Here is a 22,143-nt window from a genome sequence, read left to right as displayed (position 1 = left end):
GATCCATGAAATTCAACACTGCTCCTCTATTGGATGTAGAACTATAATATTCTATTTTGTGGCTTGGGACCAACTGTGTATGTGATCCCACTGTCAGAAGCAGCCAGGGCTGCACATGTACAGTTCTGTCAAATAAGCTGCAATCATGACAACCAGCTGTTTAGCAGGAAAGGGAGAGGATGAATGAGGGGAGACTAAATCCAGCCTTTGGCTTCCCCCACCGAACTGCTGATTAGTAGCGGGGGAAACTTGGCTAGTACACATGCACAGCTCTGACTACTGCACAGGCAACACCCATTTGTGCATACAGTTCCATATCTGTCTAAGAGAGGTGGTAACCTGCTTCCTTGTGTTTTTGGCCCCTAGATGAAACAGAACATTTCAATTTACTTCTTAAATATTTCTATAAATGCCGCAACCTAAGCAGAAACTTTTATATAGGGTATGATAAAATAGTGAAATAGGATATCCATTTTCATTTTGAGACATCAGAACAGATGGGCGCTCATGCTGGGCCATTCCTTTGTCTTCACATGAGGACTAGGAGGCGCCTTGTAAATTAAGGGGCTGATGCTGCCACATTCATGTCATTAGCACTCATCATGGACAATCTTTCTGGTGGCTTTTGCAGAATGCCTGACTCCTTAGATAAAAGCCTCTGGAAGAAGAACAAGGATGCTCTGAACTTATCATGACCTCTTTACTGCAGTGCTGAAGTTTACTGTGGAAGAAGGGAGGGATCAATGTCTCTCATGCACCCGCTCTTCTTGAGATTCAGTTTACTTAACTACATTTAAGGCTTTGACATTTTAAAGCCTTATATTATAAGAAAAATAATAACAAAAGACTTTAAATGAAAAGAGAAATGTTTTTTCTCCTCTGGTAAAAGAAGTAAATTGATCAAGTGGGGGGGGGAATCAATAACTTCTTTACTGTGCATGCTTTATGCCTCCTAGGCAAACATCATTTCTAGATTTCCCTGCACCAGCATAGCCTGAAGGTTTGCTACTGTAGCAACCCAATTTCACCAGCAGCATCTACTACTGATAGAAACCAACACTGGCAGGACACTAGTAGAGAGCAGCAAAAGTTAGTCCTGATAAGATAAGAGGGTGGCTGACTGGTGTTTATCAGTCCAGATCTTGCACTCCCTTGGGGCCTGATCCTACCCACTTTGATAGCACAACACAATGCCAAGGAAAGATGGAATGTACTCTATCTACCTGAATCAAAGACTAGGCTTTTAAATCTATTCAGTCATTTTAAATCATTTTTATGTGCTAAACCCTTTCATACCACCCTGTATACAAGTCCCTGGGCAGTTCACAATCTAAAAACACAACAATTAAAACACTAACACAATTTAAAATACAGATTAAAAACTCTAAAAATGTAAAACTTTAAAACTATAAACTAAAAACCTGACTAAACAGGTATATTTCCATATCCTTCTTAAAAACATCCAGAGAAGGGGAGGCTCTAATTCTGTTAGGAAGCATGTTCCAAAGTCCTGGGCCAACCCTAGAAAAGGCCTTTGATTCACCACCAACCGAGCCAGTGACAACAACCACAACTGGACCGCTCCAGATGATCTTACTAGGTGGCAGGGTACACGAAGAAGGAGTTCTCTTAAACTTTTTCCAAGTTCTTTGATGTTAGAAATGGGGTGGGTGGGTGTCATTTTAAATGCAGAGTCCTCTTCCTTTATGGTAAATACAGGTAAGGCCTTTATGTAACTTCTGGTTTTTAAGGAGGCATCTTAAATTCACAGCTGTCTTCTATTTGAGTAAATATAAGTTAAAATACTTGGATTCAAAGAAGAATCCCAGACAACTGCTTTCCCAACTCTCTGCCTCCTCAACACAATGGATTATAGGATTCCAACTAACTTCACAACCAATCACAGCACACCATCAGGAACATATAAGACTAGCAAGAAACATGTCTCACAGATCAGGACATATGGCATGGGGCCACAACACTCTGTCTTCAGACTTATGAGCATATATGTAGAGAGTTAGCACCAAGGGAGTACTTTGTACAAACAACAAAGGATAACAAAAATGACCAAACTTCTCTTTTAGAACCCTCAGGCTTTCTACCACAAGCTCCAACACAACTTCTGCATCAGGGGGTCTACGGACAAAACAGGTAAGCAACGGAAAAGTCAACGAGGAGGGGAGATCAGGCCTCAAACACCATCCCTTCCTGCCCCTTAAGCACCCCAAGCAAAAGATGAGGGTCTGTAGTGTAATCCAGTACCCACAGCCACAAACTGTCTCTTTCCTCCCATATGTATTGGTTTAACTCTGAACTGCAGTCAAACGAACAGGGTCCATAACTATGGAATGGTGGTACAGTGCCGCCCAATCCCACAGTGACTGCTGTTTACAGGGCTGCTTTCCTGGGCTATCATATGATAGGCATGGAATCTCTGCACCCACCCCATTACACCACTCCCCCATTCTGCCGGATGGGTCCTAGCACCACCACCACCTGGCCTCTGCAATACCAACCTGCATAGACCTAACAGTAAGTATTACTATAAAAGCTGTCAGCAATCCTCTAGCTTTTCTTCTTGGGCTGAGAACTGTGGGATAAGAGCCCTTTGGCTCACAACTCTGTTTCTATTCATGGTTTTGTGGCACACCTTCCCTTCTCAACTTCTCCAGGCGCCCTCTCAGCTGTGCCCATTCTGCCAGTGAGGACAAGCAGCCAGCTGGAACTCAGCCATCAGAAACTCACTCCGCCAAGACCCAGCCATACAGATATGAGACTGCCAGTCATCAGCCAAGGCACAGCCAGTCAGATGCCATCCTGTTAGTCACCATCCAGCAGCAGCTCAGCAAGATGGAGCTCAGCCACTAGATGCGCAGTGGTTTGAGTCATCCAGGTGGAGATGGAGATGAGAATGGAAGATCCTGGTGCCTGTCTTAAGTGCTTGCAGCTTATCACTTGAGCCGTGTGTGTGTGTGTGTAGGAGCAAGTGGTGATGACCACTCATTTCCCCATTCCAGCCTATGCTTGAGATGGGTAACACCTGTTGATCCCTGGGCAGGGGACTGGGTTACCTTCGCTGTTCCACTCCATAGTCATCCTGGTGGTAGGTGCCTGTCTTCAGGCAAGAAAGGCAAGGAAATCTAGGACCAACAAAAGCAAGTACTAATCAATGGGATTCTCTGCTATGCAATATGGTGATGGCCACCAACTTAGATGACTTTAGGAGGGACTTAGAAAAATTTATGGAGGATCAATGGTGACTAGTCTGGTGGCTATAGGCCACCTGAAGCCTCAGAGGCAAGAGGCAAGGGAACACAGCAGGAGAGAGGGCATGCTCTCACCTCTTGCCTGTGGGCTTCTCAGAGGCATCTGGTGGGCCACTGTGTGAAAAAGGATGCTGGACTCTATAGGCCTTAGGTCTAATCCAGCAGGGCTGTTCTTATGTTCAGGTGCTTATGTCTCCTGTCCCTCCAGGTTCTGACTTGCTTTCAGCAGATATCATCCAGTCTCAGGTGCCCCTGCCATGCTGGCCCTTCTATGATCAGAGGAATTGCAGTGAGAAATAATGGGCAATGAGCCCTGACCCACAGGATGAGCCTGACCCTGCCCTGACTCACAGGATGAGCCTCTCCAACAGCTTGGGCCCGCAACCAAAGGAGCGTGATGACCAAAGGAACACATAAATCCCGACAGTATCCCAAGTAGTGCTTGCTATGACACCTGAGGAGGCTGGATGTGGGGGCTCTGCCAAGTCATTGACAATGATATGGAGGACATCCTTCCCATCTCCTTTTAAACATTCATTCATTCGCAGCTGTAACTTTAACAGCCTCTATTGATGAGTAGATGACCTTTCTGTTTCTCCCTTCCTTATGCCATGGTTCCCCCTGCACACAAATTCCATGTGCAGCCTCACTGTGGCTTGGGATGTCAGAGGATAATGCCAGCTTTCTGACCTCCACATGTGTTTTGAGGGCGGTGGTTCCACAGTTTTAGCACCACATGGCAATGCACACGGCCATGGCTGTGTGGCTGTGGTTGTTGGACCCAAGGGATGCTTGGACCTATAGCAGCCTCAGTGGTTGCCCACACTTTCCTCGGGCAGGGTGATTGTACTTTTTGGCATCCACGTGACAGAAAGAGGCAGGTATGTCTGACTGGATGACATCAGCTGCTCTCACTATGAGTTGATGTCATTGTGACATCATTGGGTGCCTTCCATGCATGGGTCATGTGAGGATATTGAGAACGTGTGTCCTGATTGGTGGGTGGGCAGTGCAGTGTCCAGGCACACTGTAGCTCTTGATACTGCTACCTCAGCACTTGAATGTTCCTATAGTTATTATTGTTTGTGGAAGTGGATAGCCAAAGATCACTGTGGCTGAGGATGATGGAAGCTGTAGTCCAACAATATCTGGGTGTGCCAGGTTGGGAACCCTATCTATCTATCTATCTATCTATCTATCTATCTATCTATCTATCGAGAGAGCGCGCGCAGACTGGTGGCCATGCCCAAACAGCACAAAGGTCAATGATGGTTTGTGTGCTGGATATGAATGAGTGTGCTACAAATCACACACAGATGTAACAAATAAGTAAGTAATTTCTGTCCTGCTCCTGTTCAATAAATTGAGAGGCAGTGTGGTGTATTGGTTAGAGTGCTGGACTAGGACTGGGGAGACCTGAGTTCAAATCCCCATTCAGCCATGATACTTGCTGGGTGACTCTGGGCCAGTCACTTCTCTCTCAGCCTAACCTACTTCACAGGATTGTTGTGAGGAGAAACTTAACTATGTACACCACTCTGGGATCCGTGGAGGAAGAGCAGGATATAAAATGCAATAAATAAATAAAATTAAAATCTAAAAGGCATTTTAAAATGGATGCTACTTTCCCTCTCATATTTCGGAGGTATTTTCATCAGCATTTTATTATTAATCCAATACACAGCAGGAACTCTATTTAGGGTTTTTTGTTTTGTTTTGTTAAATAAGACCCACTGTTAAAAGAAGTACTGCTTGTTGATGAAAAAAAACCACAATTACACTGAAATACATAGATTAAGTTTTTTGGCATCCTAACTATCTAAATAAACAAATTAAACTTATATCCAGCCCTTCCTTCCAGAAGAAAGTCAAATTTGCTTTAGCAGCAATCAGACAAAATCTCCTTTGTCCTTTTTTCTTTCTCTTTAACAGGCCAAAAAGACTCTGGGAATGGTAAACACAGAGAAGGACCCGGCCTTGCTCCCTCATGCCACCCCATTCTGCCCCTCTGGAGCCTCTCCACAAGGAGTGTCACTCCTGGGTGGACTACACCCCTCTGGAGCTGCGCTTCTGGAACGACTCCCAGCTGTCTTATTTTTCTCCTCTGTCTACTATCAAGGCTATGTTGACTTCCCTAGTTCAGTCTGTAAGATTCTTCAGGCATCCAGGAAAAGCCAGAGGAGCCATCAGAGTAAAGTATATTGAGATAAAGCAGGTAGCACCAAGCCTTTAGAATGAGGCCTGCCAGAACTTTTCATTGCTACCAGACCAAGTCTAGTGCAGGGGTTCTAACCATGAGACTCCCGATGTTGGACTACAACTCCCACCACCCCCTGGTGCATTGGAAAGCCATTAGAGCTGGGGATGATGGGAGCTGTCATGCAACATCATCTGGGGATCCGAGGTTATGAGCACGTGGTCTTAGCATGTTTGGAGCGAGCTTAGTACTGAACAAAACCTGGAGAACTTCCAACTCCCAATTCTGGCATGGTAGAGCTTCTAGGAAAACATGGAGTTGATCTCTAAACGTTGCACTACATCGCTGAAAAGGCAAGGATGGAACGCAAGGGGAAGGCTGTTGATTTGTCCCTTATCACATCCCCATTCCTCATCCCTCCCATGCTACTCTGTGCTGTTTCTCAGTTAGTGGTGTGGCCCTCCTTCTCTGGAGCTGTGCGCTTGCCATATTGCATGCTGGGACACACATGATCTAGCTTTTAAAGGCCAGCATTCAGGACTTTCTGCAGCTTTTGAGGAGCTTAGGGCAAAAATAGTCCCCCCCTCCACCCCATGAAGAATCAATATTGTTCCAGCCCTGCTGGGACAGGGGCACCTGTAGGCATGGGGCCCGGGCTGACTGTCCCCAGCACCCGCTGCAAATAACCCTGCCAGTATTATTGCTACAATTCAAATGGCAAGATTATGGAGCCAAGCTACCCATCTTTTGCATGGTCTTACATCATTGCCTTTAAAAACTGACTTGTAGACTATCCTGCTGCTGACAAAATCTGGCAAGGATGCCCTTTAACTGGATAAGCCTTTGTCTTTGTTCCACATAGGAACAGATGTAGGACTATCATTCCTCTTGCACAAGTCCTTTTGCACATTTTCACATCCAAGAGAATCATATCATCAGGATAAGCTTCAACAATGTTCCTAAACTTTTAGTTGCCTTGCCAAAGAGGATTTTTAAACGCCCCACCCCAACCCCGGGAAAACTTCAAACATTTTTTTTAAGTTCATCCATCACTCGCCTTATCTCAAGCACGTCACCAAGAAACTCTTTGCCACTGCAGACTTAATCTATCCCACATGTGACAGTACGTGTGCAACTGGGGCCATCTAAACAACTAGCTGTGTTCCTCCATCTATTTCGGTCTGCCTGACTTCATTAAGTCAAGGTCATCTGCTTGTCCTTCTGCCACCTTAATGACAGCTTCTGAATGCACACAGGATTGGCGGGTCTGGCTTGCAACATGATTTACAATTGCACACGGAGTCTCTTATCAGGATGTTACAGTTACACAATAGCATCGCAGCCCCTTTGATTAGGTATGCGCCAAAATAAAGCCACTGGGGTTAGAAGCTTCAGTGTGAGAATAACCAAACACTACAGCCACCTGGCTCCAAACAGGATGCATTTTTCTATTTTTAAACAGAGAGAGTAAAGAAGTATGGGTAAATGTATAAATCTGTATTATATCACATGGTGTTCTCTGCATGCAGACTGAAACTGGTTGCCACCACAGCAAGAAGTGTGCTTTGCAACCATTTATTTTAGTAAAGTCAACAAAATTTAGTGACTTACATGTTTTGTAATGACTTCTGCACTGTCCATTTCTCCCCAAGGATTTGCTCCAAGCACTCAGTACAGTAACACACCATCAGTTGCTGCAATAGTTCTCTCTTATTTGTGACCATGGTATCAGTGACAATATGCTGGAGCAAAGAGGTGAGGCAACAGACAGTGCCTAACAAGCCTGTTTCTCAATAGTTGCATCATTACTCAAGTGCAGGATTTGTAGAACACTTGTAGAGAGAGTGTGTCATTACAGAGCTTTGTACCTGGCACTAGGCACGTAAGCTTTTCTCGTTCTGAAGCAGAGCTGGAACAATAAATGGCATGTGTGATAGTCATGTCAGAACCATTGCCAGTAACAAGATGACGAATACACACATCCACCCCAAAGACACCTTATTTATTTATATGTTCAATTTTTATACCTCCTTTCATAAGACATCCTCCCCCCCCCCAAAAAAAACCCAAAAACCCCACCCATAAAAAAGACAAACAGAAGCAGGAAAGCTGAGAGACCTGGCAGCCCCTGAGGGGTAAAGGCCTGAACAAATAAAAAAGGTCTTTAGTTGTTGTTGTTTTAAAACAGCCACAGAGGTCAAAGAGTGGACATTCACTGGGAGAGCATTCCAGAGCCTGGGGGCAGCAACAGAAAAGGCCCCGTCCCATGTGCATGACAATTTCGCCTCTCTCAACATTGGCACATGGAGCAAAGGCCCCTCTGATGACCTTGTTGGGTGGGCAGAAACCTTTGGGAGCAGATGGTCCTTCAGGTATCCAGGATCCAGACAGTTAAGTGCTTTAAAGGTAATAACCAGCACCTTGAATTGGATCTGGAAATAAATTGGCAGCCAGTGCAGCTCTTTCAAAATAGGTGTAATGTGCTCTGAGCGAGTGGTTCCAGAGAGAACCCTGGCAGCCGCATTCTGCACCAACCGAAGTTTCTGAATATTCTTCAAGGGCAGCCCCACATAAAGTGCATTGCAGTAATTCAGCCACAATGTGACTAAGGCATGGGTAACCATGGCCAGATCTGCCTTCTTGAGAAAGGGCCGCAGCTGGTGCACTAGCCAAAGCTGTGCAAAGGCACCCCTAGCCACCATGTCCTCCTGAGCATCCAAAAGCAGAGCTAGGTCCAGAAACATTCCCAAGCTATGCACTTTCTCTTTCAAGGGGAGGACAACCCTATTCAGAGCTGGTTGAATCATCCTATGCCAATTGGCTTTTCTACTGACCAGCAGCACCTCCGTCTTATCTGGATTTATCCCCATTTTGCTAGCCCACATCCAGCCTATCACCGCTTCCAGCCCCTGGTTTAGTACATCTACTGCTTCCCTAGGATATGATGTCAGGGAAAGGAACAGCAGAATGTCATCTGAATATTGATGACACTTCAGTCCAAACCTCCTGATGACCTCTCCCAGTGGTTTCATGTAGATGTTAAACAGCATGGGTGACAATACTGAGCCTTGAGGATCCCATAGGCCAAGGAGTCAAGCAAAGTCCCCCAGCACCCCACAAGAAAGGACTGGAGCCACTCGAATGCACCACCCCCAATCCCTATACCTGAGAGGTGGTCCAGAAGGATACCATGGCCAATGGTATCAATCCAGCAGAACCATTAGGGACACACTCCCCCTGTTTTTTTTCCTGGCGTAGGTCATCCACCAGGGTACAGTTTCAGAGCCAAACCCAGGGCGAAAGCCAGATTGAAAAGGGTCTAGATAATCTGTATCATCCAAGATCCTTTGCAGCTGCGCATACACCACACACTCTATCCCCTTGCTTAAAAAGAGAATATTTGAAATAGGCCGATACTTATCAAGATTGGTGGAATCAAGGGAGGGCTTTTTTAACAGTGGTCTTACTACTGCCTGCTTGAGACTCACTGGCATCTGCCCTCCCTTAATCAAGCATCAATAATTGGCTCCACCCACCTACCTGTTCCTTCCCTGGCAGATTTTACCAGCCATGTAGAGCAAGGGTCCAGAGAGCATGATGCTACCTGCACACTGCCTAGGATCTTGTCCACCTGCTTGTGAAGTGTGCATGTGAACATGCAACTGGATACTGTTCTGGTGTGAACTATTGAATAAGGTGCTACACATGGGAATTTGACACAGAGTTGGCACCCTCTTTGCACTAGACCACCACTCACTCTGGGCCACCCCAGCACCCCACAAGTGGCTTTAAGGTTTTTCTCCATAGGGAAGAATGGAGGTTTCAGCAGCCCCATAACTGCACTTGGGGGGTGCTGGGGTGGCCCAGAGCGAGGGTGCCAACCACCTCCATGGGTTGCTAACCCATGGGGTACTGGGTTTTGTTGTTTCTGAAGTGTTCTGAGTGTAGATTCTTTGGTAGCATATAAGATTTTCAATGACAAACCATGAATCCACTCTCACTGCTAACCTTAAAGACACATAAACTTCAAAAATCACTTAAAAATCAGACCTTTGCCCAATTCCTTTCAAATAATTCTGATAGCTTCCTGGGCCCCCTTACGCACTACCACCCACCACACTCTGCTCTTGGACACCCCTTTCCCCCCAACGTGAAGCTATACATTTGCTGACACCTCCATGCTTCTTTATGGAGAAAAACCTTAAAGTCACGTAAACTTCAAAAATCACTTAAAAATCAGCCTTTTGTCCAATTCCTTTCAAATAATTCTGATAGCTTCCTTGCCCACCTTGGGAACTACCACCCACCACACTCCACTCTAGGACACCCCTTTCTCCCCGACGTGAAGCTATACATTTGCTGCAATCCTCATTATTCTCTATGAGGAATTCCAAAATAATTTTAAAATTCACCAATAATCAGAGGAGTGTCTGATTACCTTGGAAATTTGTGGATAGTAGGAACCCTGTCTACCACCTACCCCACTTTTGGTTGTCTACCACCTACCCCACTTTTGTGCCCCTAGGTGCTCCACAATAGGGGATATGGGCTGGTTCGTGTCCTATTATACCCTATGAGAAAAATTATTAAAAATATTTCAAATATTCATTAAAAATCATAGGGGTGTCTGATTGCTTCAGGGTTTGCATGGTTGTTGGCACCCATGGGTGCTCCACAATAAGGAATAATGGGCTGGTTGGAGTCCCATTATATCCTATGAGAAAAATAATAATAATAATTTTCAAAAATTCATTAAAAATCGTACAAGTGTCCGATTGCTTCGGGGTTTGGGTGGCAGGTACCCCTGGGTGCCAGCTACCATCCTACTAATTTTTGGTTTCTGAACCAGTTTGAACCAGTTCAAATTCAAACCAAACCAGGGGGAGGTTCGAGCAAAACCAAAACCGAACCACCCCCTCCTGGTTCGAACCTGGTTCGAATTCGAACCGAACCAGGCAAACCGGTTTTGTGCACATCCCTAGGCTAGACATGTCTCTGTACTGATATGCTTCCTGGCCATGCCCCTGAACAACCCTGCATTCACTAAGTGTCTGAAGAGGCAAGCTCTGAATATGGGTAAAGGAATGCAGGGACATTCAGGGCTGTGGCCAGAAAGCATGTCAATGGCCAGCCAGCACACTCCAACTCCCCCCTCTCCCCACGTTTCATGAACATGGGTATAGAACTTCTGAAGAGGGCTACAGAAGAGATGTCATGCTGCTGAGGTGACTCACAAGCTGCTATGAAAGAATAGCAAAAGAATGTACTAGTGTCCTACTCTCACTTTCAAACATTAGAGCAAACACGGAGAGGGAGAAGAGTCATGCCCACTGGCCTCACTCTGACCTCCATGCATCTGTTGGCCCAACACATTCAGTGTGGAAAGTAAAAAATGGGGCTTGACATGAGCTCTGTGTTGGCTCTTCCACATGAAGGGAATGCTGGAGCGATCTGGGTTCTCAGGCATGCATGCCAAGCCTACATGCATAACCCCATTCTGCATGGCCAGTGAACATGCAGAGATCTGACTAAGGTCTGCCCTCGCAATCTTGCTCCTTCCTTCAGGGCACTGTGCACAACTCAGTGCACAACTCTGTGCACAACACGCACTGTGCACAATTGAAAGTGAGAATAGGCTCTTGTGTATTCATTATTCTTAGCCACTGTCAGGAGCAACCAGGATTGGAACTGGGAATTTTCAGGTCCATACTTTGCGAGCTCTTATAAAGGGTCACTCACGGCCACAATGGGGATTGGGGGGTGGACTCCTTTCCAGTAGTTATGCAAGGGAAACATTTGCATGGAGATGTTTGGATTACAAACTCCTTAGTTTGGAATGCCTCACACCAATAGGAGGTGAGCCCAAGCTCTTCTAAATTAAAGCATGGGCTTATATCCATTCAGCCACCACCACCCCATCAGCCAGCCAGGCCTACTTCCTTCCCAGCTACCCTCTTCCTTCCTTTTCTTCCAAACTTATGAGGCAGCAGGACAGGTGGCTGGGCAGCATCATTTCTCTTCCTTCCCCACAAGAGCAATATCCCAGGAGAAGAGAGTCATGGAAAATGTGGTTACACAAGGGGTTCCTGTGCCCAGGATGCTGCTATTGAAGCATCTGAGCTGCCCCAACACAGGGAGGGGGAGAGAGACCTTGCTGCTGCTGCTGCTGCTGCTGCTGCTGCTGCCCCTGACACTGTTTGTATCCTGTTGTTTGTATCCTGTTTGTATCTTGTTGTTTAGGAGAAAGGAAGAGGGTGGGGGTGGGTCCTACAGATTCAAGCAAGTAGGGGATAATGGGGGCTGTGGAAATGAGGGACACCATACCTGCCAATATCTCCCTATTTCCCCATCTACCTGAATGAGAAAATTAGGATATGTTGGCAGGTATGGGATACCTAATCCACTTTTGTTGTTGCTGCAAACTTTCCTTGTAAGCACTTTAAAACACACTAACATTTTTGAGTGCTCACAAGGAAATATCACAAAAGCAAGTAGAAACTGAGGCAACACACAGGCATCCATGCATCATTCATTCCTAGGGCTATAATGATACTTTCTCATGTTCCAGTATGACTCTATCCAAGCAGCTCATTGGTTTCCCCTAACTTGGTAGGGGAAAAGTTTACAGATCAAGTTTGGGCTATCAGCATATACCTGGCTGCTATAGCTAGTTTTTGCTTACGTGAATGCTTGCTCCTCACCTGCCAGATTGCTCTCAGCAGGGATGTAGCTATAACTGAGCAGGTGGGTTCAAAGAACCCGGGGCCCCCAGTTCATGGGGGCCTCCCATCTCAACCCCTCCCTATGTTCTTCATTATCTCCCTCACTGCAAGGGGCTGCCGGGGAGAAGGGTAAACACAGGCCCCCTCTCCCCTATTACCCCTGGCTCTCGGGTTTGGTCCCTGGGACTCTACATTTACCCAGCTCTAGACTGCATATGGTCAGGTATTGTCATAACCATTAGATTGCTTTCCAACCCTATCTAAAGAGATCAGAATGTAGTTAGAACAAATCCATACCTCATTTTATCTTCACAACCGCTCTGCGGTAGGTTAGGCTGAAGGACCACAAGTTGCCCAAGACTATCCAGTGAGTTTCATGACTGATCAGAGATATGTTTGATTTCCTTCATCCATCCACATTGTCACATGGCTCCCAGAAGTGAACTGCAACCATTTTAAGCAAGAAGAGAAAAACAATTCATTAAAAACAGCATTAGGTTCAAGTGTCACCTGTCCTCAAATCAGGATCCACCAATGGTGCAACCACCCCTTCCCTTTGAATCTATTAAGAATCTAGAAGAAGCCCATGAAGCCCTGTCTAGACTTTTCCAGACTAGAAGAAAACCAGAACATTGTGACAAAAGATACTGTTAAAGCTACACTGTGCTAACACTCTGAGGGCTAGCAGTACTATCACAAACACTGATAGTGTTTTTGATAGGACAAACATAGGAAGCTGCTTTATAATGAGTCAGACCACTGGTCCATCTAGTACTCTTAGTATTATTTCCACTGCTTGGCAGCAGAACTGCAAGTTTTCAGGATAATATTTCCCAGTCCTACCTGGAGATGACAGGGATTGAACTTGGAACCTTCTGCAGGCAAAGCAGTTCCTCTACCACTGAGCTAATAGCCTCATCCCTAGTGTCCCCTCCCCGGCCACCACTTGAAAATCAGGTCCTTTATTTGCCCCAGTGGGCTAACCAATAGGATAATATGTTGCACAATTCGCAAAATACCAACTCACTGGTTTTACTGAAATGACTTTAAAAGGTTTATTCAGACATTAAGTGTTTTCCAGAGAAAGTAACAAAAAATTAAACTTAGATGCATGCACTTAGATGCACTTAGAACTTAGATGCATGCACGGAAAAAAAATACAGAAAGAAACATTTTCAGTACAATATCATGAGCTTCATATAACTATGCAGATAAATCAAACACCTTTCCTCCTGCTACTTAGATCTCCTGAAAGCTCTAAGTGTTCCCAGCAATATACAGTATTAAAGAAAATTCACAGTCAAAATGCAAAGACATAAAATTTGATATCTACCAATCTTCAAGCTGAAGAGTCTTTAGAAGTCTCAGAAGTTAGAGGCACTCTATTAATATTACAAACATGTTACAGGGAAAAAAAGTTTGCCTAAAAAGGGGAAAGCAAGGATAGATGGAGAGAAAGCCACGCAAAGAAGTTTCCCTTCATCCTGAAAATCTATTAGTCTAAAAATGAGAACAACAAACAAAAGCCAAAAAGCCCCAAAAGCCCTGAAAGGAATTCCTCGACATACTAAGCCTCCAGCTTTTATACTTCACCCCAATTACCCCAATTGTTCAGGCCTTCCATTGGCTGCATTCTCTTGGCAACCCAGCAATATTCATATTCATTACTAAAATAAGTTCTGTATTGAGTAATGACTCAGGGCATTTTCAAATACTTTCCTTTTTGTTCTCAAATTTTCCATTGTGGGTACACAAGCAAACTCAGATTGATACAAGCAATGTATCAAGAAGGTTGCTTATCTGGACCCTGTGATCCTCCCATGGTAGCTTATGTTCAGGTATCAACAAGACAGTCAAGGTCTTTCCTCCGGTTACAATTTTAAAAATCTGTCATTTTTTCATGTACTAGTGTTGGCTCATCCAAGAATCAGCATTGTGTTCTTCCTCCATCAGACTGCTGACTTGGCTTAAAAAGCAAATAATGGCTCGGAGTGGTCAATTTTTGACTCTAGCGATCTAAAATGGATCCTTCCAGGTCAAGCTTTCTTTCAGGCACATCTAGGTGAAATTGTCACCTCAACTTCACCACTGACATTTGCTGGGGTCATTTTTAATGCATGCTAGCACAAAGGAAAGTCACTAAGAATGCCAAAATAATGTATAAATTAATGGTTCCTGTCCCCAAAGGGCTCATAATCTAAAAACCAAAAGATACGAGGGAGGCACCAGTAAAGAGCAACTGGAAAATATATTTTGCTGGGATACACAGAGAGAATTGTTCTCCCCCTGCTAAATACAAGAGAACCATCACTTAAGAGGTGCCTCTTTGCCCAGCTAGCAAGGATAATTATAAAGTAAACATATAATTCTAGAATTATGCAATAATCCAACTGCTTCTGTTTGAATTGTCTAGCAGAATTTCAGTGTTTGGATGTAATCAAGTTTAACAAATGTTGGCATGTATGACAAAATATGTTCTATATAAAATTTGCCAATATTTGGAAATATTCATTAGCAGCTAAAGGCCTCCTCCACTTTTATTTTTGTTTAAAACCTGCCATGTATATGTTGCTATTTTGCTGTTTTGGTGAATGTTCCATTCAAAAACTGAAGTTCTATTCTGCCATTGTAATCATTTACTCAGACCTAATTGTAGCAACATTTAGAATGTGGGAAGAATGAGAAAAATGAAGTATAAAATGGATATGTTTTAATTTCAGACTGCTAAAGTAATTTCAGTAAGTCTATTCATAACTTTCAAAATAACTTCAAATGCCATATTGAAGCTTGGATACAAAAGAGCTCTGTAAAATATTATATCTAGATCTATATACCCATTCTCAACAGAATTCATATTGGAAATAGCAAGTAAAGGCACAAGTCAGTTTCCCAAGCCTCACTTTTGTGAGAAATATTTTCTGTTAAATCTAAACACATTACATTGTAAACAGACAGTAATCAAACCATCAATATCCATAACTGATAAACCATAACAGTTGAGCGCGCTTATTATCCCATAACAACTGTTTTACACTCTCCCTAGCTTGTTCATTATCAACATTATTATATAGCGCCTTCACATAAAAACCTTCCATATATATCTACTCCATGTTACCAATACTTTGTAATGCTTCCAACACCTGTTTGGTGCTTTGTAAATGTGCTGGGACAAAATCCAAGCAGTGTTAATATTTTAGTCAGTAACCATCTTAAATGATCTGCCAGGCCATTACACTAAAGATCATACTGATAGAAAGTTTGGGGGAGCTCAATAGAGTAGGGAGCATAAGATTAATGAGAGAACTATCTAATGAACAGGAATTGTTATCATTTTTAGATACTGAAATCTGAATATGTGGGGGCTACGTGGAAACTAAGTGGTATAGGAAGCCCATGAAAAAGGGAATTTTAATGAATAGTAATTCAGCACATGCCAGAACTGAAAAGGAACAGATAGTTAAGAATGTAATACAAAGGGCTATAGGCGTGTCATCTAGTGAATATATTGTGACATCTAGGAAGAATGCTGAAGAGTTGATTCATGTTAATGGTTATAAACTTCCACTAAGTAGGACGCTGATGAGTTTTATGCTCAAGTTCAGTCTGAAATTGACAGAATATGCAAGCAAGATGTGCGGCTAGTAGTTGAAGACTAGAATGCCAAAGTTGTAAATGGCAAAGAGGAAAATACAGTTGGATTGTATGGCCTAGGAAACAGAAATGAAGCAGGAGAATGATTTATTAGTTTCTGCCAAGCCAATGATCTCTTCATTGCTAACACATTCTTCATGCAACCAAAGTGACACCTATACACATGGACTTCACCAGATGGAGTACACAGAAATAAAAATGATTACATCATTGGTGCAAGGAGGTGGACTCAGTTATAACAGCAAAAACGTGGTCAGGGGCCGATTGTGGAACTGATCACAAACTGCACATGTGCAAGTTCCAAGACAAGCTAAAGCAGAAAAAACAAAGCTATCCAGCTTCCATGATATGATCTTGAGAATGTACCCACCATTTTCAAAGAAAACATCAGGAACTGCTTTGAAGTTCTGATCCTCATTGATAGGGAACCAGAGGAACTGTGGAATGAAATCAAAGAAGTTGTTAAGGACAGATGTGAAAAGAGACTGCCAAAGACCAAGAAACAGAAGAAGGCAAAATGGATGTCAGAACAGATGGTAGAAATTGCGAAGAAGAGGAGAGAAGCCAAAGTCAAGAAAGATAAAGACCTCAGGAAGGAACTTAATAGGGAATTTCAGAAAGCTGTTAGAAGAGACAAGGAGCAGTATTACAATGACATCAGTAAAGACCTTGAGGATGGAAACAGAAATGGAAAAACAAGGAAAGTTTTCCAAAAGATATCTGAAGTCAGAAGGAGGTTCCAACCCCGAATTGGTATGTTAAGGGATGCCAAAGGACAGATAGTAACTGACTCAGAGAAGATCAAACAGAGATGGAAGGAGTGTACTGAAAATCTGTACAGCAGGGACGTCAACATCCAAGATTCTCTAGAAGATATTTCCTACTTGCAACAACCTCTAGTATGGGAAGATGATCAGCAATCCAGTCATTACCAAGTCAGAAGGCTACAGGAATTGATGGAATAGCTACAGAAATATGGCAGGCAACAGAACAAGACTCAGTCAAGGCTCTAACCAAACTATTCTCTCCAAACTCTAACCAAATTTGGAGAACAACACAGTGGCCAACAGATTGGAAGAGGTCAGTCTACATACCCATACCAAAGAAAGGAGACTCAACAGATTGTGCAAACCATCACACAATATCCTTAATTTCACATGCTAGCAAAATAATGCTCAGGATCATCCAACACAGATTAAAGCCCTATGTAGAAAGGGAAATGCCAGATGTTCAAGCTGGTTTCAGAAAAGGCCGAGGAACAAGAGACATCATTGCTGATGCATGCTGGATAATCAAGAAAGCCAAAGAATACCAAAAAGAAGTCAGTATGTGCTTTATTGACTACAGAAAAGCCTTCGATTGCATCAACCATGTCAAGTTGTGGAATATCATTAGGAAAATGGGTGTCCCAGAACATCTCATTATTCTCATGAGAAACCTATACACAGGACAGGAAGCCACAGTCCAGACAGAACATGGTGGAACAGAGTGGTTCCAGATTGGCAAAGCAGTAAGACAAGGCTGTATACTTTCTCTTTATTTATTCAACTTATATGCTGAAAATATACTGACAGAAGCTGAGCTGGAAGAAGATGACATGGTTTTAAAGTGGGAGGAAGAAACATCAATAACTTGCACTATGCTGATGCCACCACTCTGAAAGCTGAGAATCCAGATGCTCTGCAAGCTCTAGTAATGAAAGTAAAGGAGCATAGTAAAAAAAATGGGACTTCAAATAAATGTCAAGAATGTTGGAAATTATCTGTGGTGAGAGAATCCCTTTCTCATTATAGCAGAGTGCACAGAGGCACAACACAGCAGAATTTAGTTAGGCATGCGTGTATGCTGAGAGTAAAGTAACTTGGAGCCAATTCATAGTTTCAAATCAATATATAAGGCATTTATTAAGGAACTCCATTCTAGATAGGAAAGTCAGGAGTTAGGATCTCTAATCTATCTATCTAGCTGAATGCAGATGGATTCTGCATCTTCTCTGCAGACATGGTGCAGGGAGAGGAGCTTGCCGTGTTGCAAGGTAGAAGGGCAGGTAGGGAAGAGAGAGAGGGAGGAAGTTGAATTCCCTAAGAGTAGCAATCTACATTTCAAAGGGATAGCATCAGAGCAGTGGAGAAGGGATGACCAATGTGTTGACTCTCTAGCCCTCTGACTTACTAGTCTGTCCTCCACTGTCTGAGGCAAAGAGACAGCGCAAAGTCCTTTAACTTCCAACAAAGAAGACTAAACTAATGACAACAGGTACAGCAACCAGCCTCAGAATTGCAACCAGCCTCTTGCCTCACCAACCTTGTGGAGTTCTTTGAGAGTGTAAACAAATGTGTGGATCAAGGTGATCCAGTTGACATAGTATACCTGGACTTCCAAAAAGCTTTTGACAAAGTTCCTCATCAAAGACTCCTGAGGAAACTTAGCAGTCATGGGATAAGGGGACAAGTACATGTGTGGATAGCTAACTGGTTAAAAGACAGGAAACAGAGGGTGGGTATAAATTGAGAGTTTTCACAATGGAAGGAAGCTGACAGAAGGGATCTGTACTGTGACCAGTGCTTTTTAATTTATTCATAAATGATTGATTGATTGATTGATTGTTAAATTTATATACCACCTTTCATTAAAAACAATCCCAAGGCAGTTTACAAAAGTTAAAAAAACATATAATAAAAATGACAGTTAAAAGTATTAAGCTAAAAATATAAAAACAAATCTGATTTAAAATATATAATATACAAACACAAAAACTGTACATAGATATAAAACACACAGAAGCAGCAATAAAACAATCATGTAAAGGCCTGGATAAAAAGCCAAGATTTAACAAGCTTTCTAAAAACTGTGATGGAGTCCGAGGAGCGAACGGCCACTGGGAGAGCATTCCAAAGTCTGGGGGCAGCAACAGAGAAGGCCCTGTCCCGCTTGCACAACAACCGAGCCTCCCTCATTGTTGGCACCCAGAGCAGAGCCCCCTCAGGTGATCTCGTCAAGTGGGCAGCAACCCTTGGGAGCAGGCAGTCCCCCAGGCCCAAACCTTTAAGGGCTTTAAAGGTCAAAACCAACACCTTGAATTGGACCCAGAAACACACTGGAAACCAGTGCAGCTCTTTCAAAATAGGTATGATATGATCACACCGGGCAGCTCCAGATAGAACCCTAGCTGCCACATTTTGTACAAGCTGCAGTTTCTGGATATTCTTCAAGGGCAACCCCACGTAGAGCACATTAGAGTAATCCAACTGTGACGTGACTAAGCCATGGGTAACTGTAGCCAGATCTGCCATCTCGAGAAAGAGATGCAGCTGGCGCGCCAGCCAAAACAGTGCAAAGGCACCCCTGGCTACCACCTCCACCTGAGACTCCAAAAGCAGAGCTGGGTCCAGTAAAACCCCCAAGAAGCAGGGGTAAGCAGTGAGGTGGCTAAATTTGCAGATGATACCAAACTCTTTCAGATAGTGAAATCTAAAACTGATTGTGAGGAGCTCCAAAAGGATCTCTCCAAACTGGGGGAGTGGGCAACAAAATGGCAAATGCAGTTCAGTGTTGGCAAGTGTCAAGTGATGCACATTGGGACGAAAAACCCCAACTTCAAGTATACCCTGATGGGATCTGAGCTGTTGGTGACTGACCAGGAGAGAGATCTTGAGGTCGTGGTGGACAGCTCGTTGAAAGTGTCGACTTCAATGTGCAGCAGCTGTGAAAAAGGCCAATTCCATGCTAGGGATCATTAGGAAGGGGATTGAAAATAAAATGGCTAATATTATAATGCCCTTATACAAAATGATGGTGTGGCCACACCTGGAGTACTGCGTACAATTCTGGTCACCACATCTAAACAAGGACATTGTAGAACTGGAAAAGGTGCAGAAGAGGGCAACCAAGATGATCAGGGGCCTAGGTCACCTTTCTTATGAGACAAGACTACAACACCTGGGGCTTTTTAGTTTATAAAAAAGACAACTGCAGGGAGACATGATAGAGGTCTATAAAATCATGCATGGTGTGGAGAAAGTGGATAGAGAGAAATTCTTCTCTCTCACACATAACACTAGAACCAGGGGTCATCCCATGAAATTGTTTGCCAGGAAATCTAGGACCAACAAACAGAAATACTTTTTCACACAATGCATAATCAACTTGTGGAATTCTCTGCCACAAGATGTGGTGACAGCCAACTAACTGGCTGGCTTTCAGAGGGGTTTGGATAACTTCATGGAGGAGAAGTCTATCATTGACTACTAGCCGGAGGTCTATCATTGACTACTAGCTGGAACCTCAAAAGCAGGATGCCTCTGAGTACTAGTTGCAGGGGAGTAACAGCAGCAGAGAGGGCATGCCCTCAACTCCTGCCTGTGGGCTTCCAACAGCATCTTGTAGGCCACTGTGCAAAACAGGATGCTGGACTAGATGGGCCTTGGACCTGATCCAGCAGGGCTGTTCTTATGTTCTTATGATAACAAAGACATTGAAGTGGCGGAGAGCCTTTTAGGATCGACCATCAACAGTAAAGGATCCAGCAGTCAAGAAATACACCACAGACTAGCACTTGGTAAGGTTGCAATGAAGGCCTTGGAAAGGATATTTAGATGCCGTGACATGTCTATACCTACAAAGATTAGAATCGTTCGGGCAATGGTTTTTCTCATGACACTCTATGGATGCAAGAGCTGGACTCTGAAGAAGCAAGATAGAAAAAGTACTGATGCTTTTGAACTTTGGTGCTGGAGAAGACTTTTAAGGATACCATGGACAGCCAGGAAAACAAATAAATGGATCATAGAACAAATCAGAATTTTCACTCGAGGCACAAATGACCAGGCTCAAACTCTCATACTTTGAACACATTATGCAAAAACCCAGCTCCCTCGAGAAATCCATAACGCTTGGGAAAGTTGAAGGAAAGAGAAGAAGAGGACAACCAGCAGCAAGGTGGAGAGGAGAGCTGGTCTTGTGGTAGCAAGTAAACATGACTTGTCCCCATAGCTAAGCAGGGTCTGCTCTGGTTGCATCTGAATGGGAGACTTGATGTGTGAGCACTGCAAGATATTCCCCTCAGGGGATGAAGCTGCTCTGGGAAGAGCAGAAGGTTCCAAGTTCCCTCCCTGGCTTCTCCAAGATAGGGTTGAGAGAGATTCCTGCCTGCAACCTTGGAGAAGCTGCTGCCAGTCTGTGAAGACAATACTGAGCTAGATAGACCAATGATCTGACTTGGTACATGGCAGCTTCCTATGTTCCTAAGGTGGACTCGATTACGACAACAATGAATGCGCTGCTGAGAGACCTTAAAGGCCAAGTTGAAGACAGATCATCCTGGAGATAATCTATCTATGTCGTCGCTAAGAGTTGACACCAACTTGATAGCATTTAATCAATCAATTGAGTAGGAGTAGGGGCATAAGGTTTGTGAAATCATGTCTGGCTTTGAAAATGCCTTTTGTAACAGATAGATTTGCATAGCAGGTACAGAAAACTTTGAGTAGTCATGGAGGCACTTCACGCGACACGTGTGAAGCGCCTGATGGGGTTCTACGGGGAGAGCAGGCTTAGCCAGCTCTACCTGCAGATGAACAGCAGCTCATAGCTGGGCAGCCGGATCAGCCACTCACATGGCTCATGGCTCTGTCATGGAGCTGATGGGGGCTGCAGGGATCGGGGGGTGCACGGCCCCCGTAAGTTCCAGGATGCCCCGCATGAGCGCGTGGGGCATCCTGGAGAGACCCTTGAGCCCGGGAGGCTTGCTGCAGCCTCCCAGTCGGGAGTCTACTCGTGTGTTGCCGCACACTGCGGTGACACATGAGCAAAGAAATGAGGTTAACGGAGTGCTTGCTCCGTTAACCTCATTTAAGGAGAGGGTGTTCTAGGTGGGCTAGCCGCCTTGGGAGCACTGGGCTTGCCTGCGAGCCTGGTGGTTCCCACTATCAATGGAAAGCGGGCTAAGCTCCCTTAGTCTTTTGATCATGGGAATAGCCTCATGGAGATAAGGCTGATGTTGTTTCTACAACACCTAAAACTTTAAAACAACATTTGGTTAAATCCTGGTTGTATGATGATAATAGATGTGAAGGAGGGATTGTTGTATCTGTGAGGAGGATGAGGGTTGGTAATGAAAAGTATAAAGAACTCCTGGCTCATATGCAGCAATATAAAAGTCGAGCAAATCCATGGGCTAAATATGAAAAATGAACACAATGGAAAAGTGACCAAAACGCAAGTATCAACTTTGGCTGTTGAAGGGAATTTAATAAGATGTAAGATAAAGGAAGCGATGTTCATAGGACAATTGCAACCTAATATTAAT

At 44.0% G+C, this 22,143-nt stretch overlaps 1 long non-coding RNA gene across 3 annotated transcripts in view; it reads right to left on the bottom strand.

The window, feature by feature from the left end:
• The window catches only part of LOC128351964 (uncharacterized), a 28,852-nt gene extending 15,093 nt beyond the window's left edge, over window positions 1-13,759 (bottom strand). For 2 of the 3 annotated variants that reach the window (XR_008320148.1, XR_008320147.1), the window contains exons 1-2: window positions 13,519-13,759; window positions 12,483-12,629 (exon numbers count right to left, since the gene is read on the bottom strand). This is a non-coding gene — a long non-coding RNA (uncharacterized LOC128351964). Of the gene's footprint in view, window positions 1-7,281; window positions 7,373-12,482; window positions 12,630-13,518 lie in introns of those variants that run through there. The other variant, XR_008320149.1, reaches the window with a different exon arrangement.
• Window positions 13,760-22,143: the final 8,384 nt, after the last annotated feature.

Source organism: Hemicordylus capensis, chromosome 3 (genome assembly GCF_027244095.1).
Source record: "Hemicordylus capensis ecotype Gifberg chromosome 3, rHemCap1.1.pri, whole genome shotgun sequence".
NCBI lineage: Eukaryota > Metazoa > Chordata > Lepidosauria > Squamata > Cordylidae > Hemicordylus > Hemicordylus capensis.
Note: the sequence above shows the minus strand (reverse complement) of the source record. Positions and strands in the feature narration are given on the sequence as shown.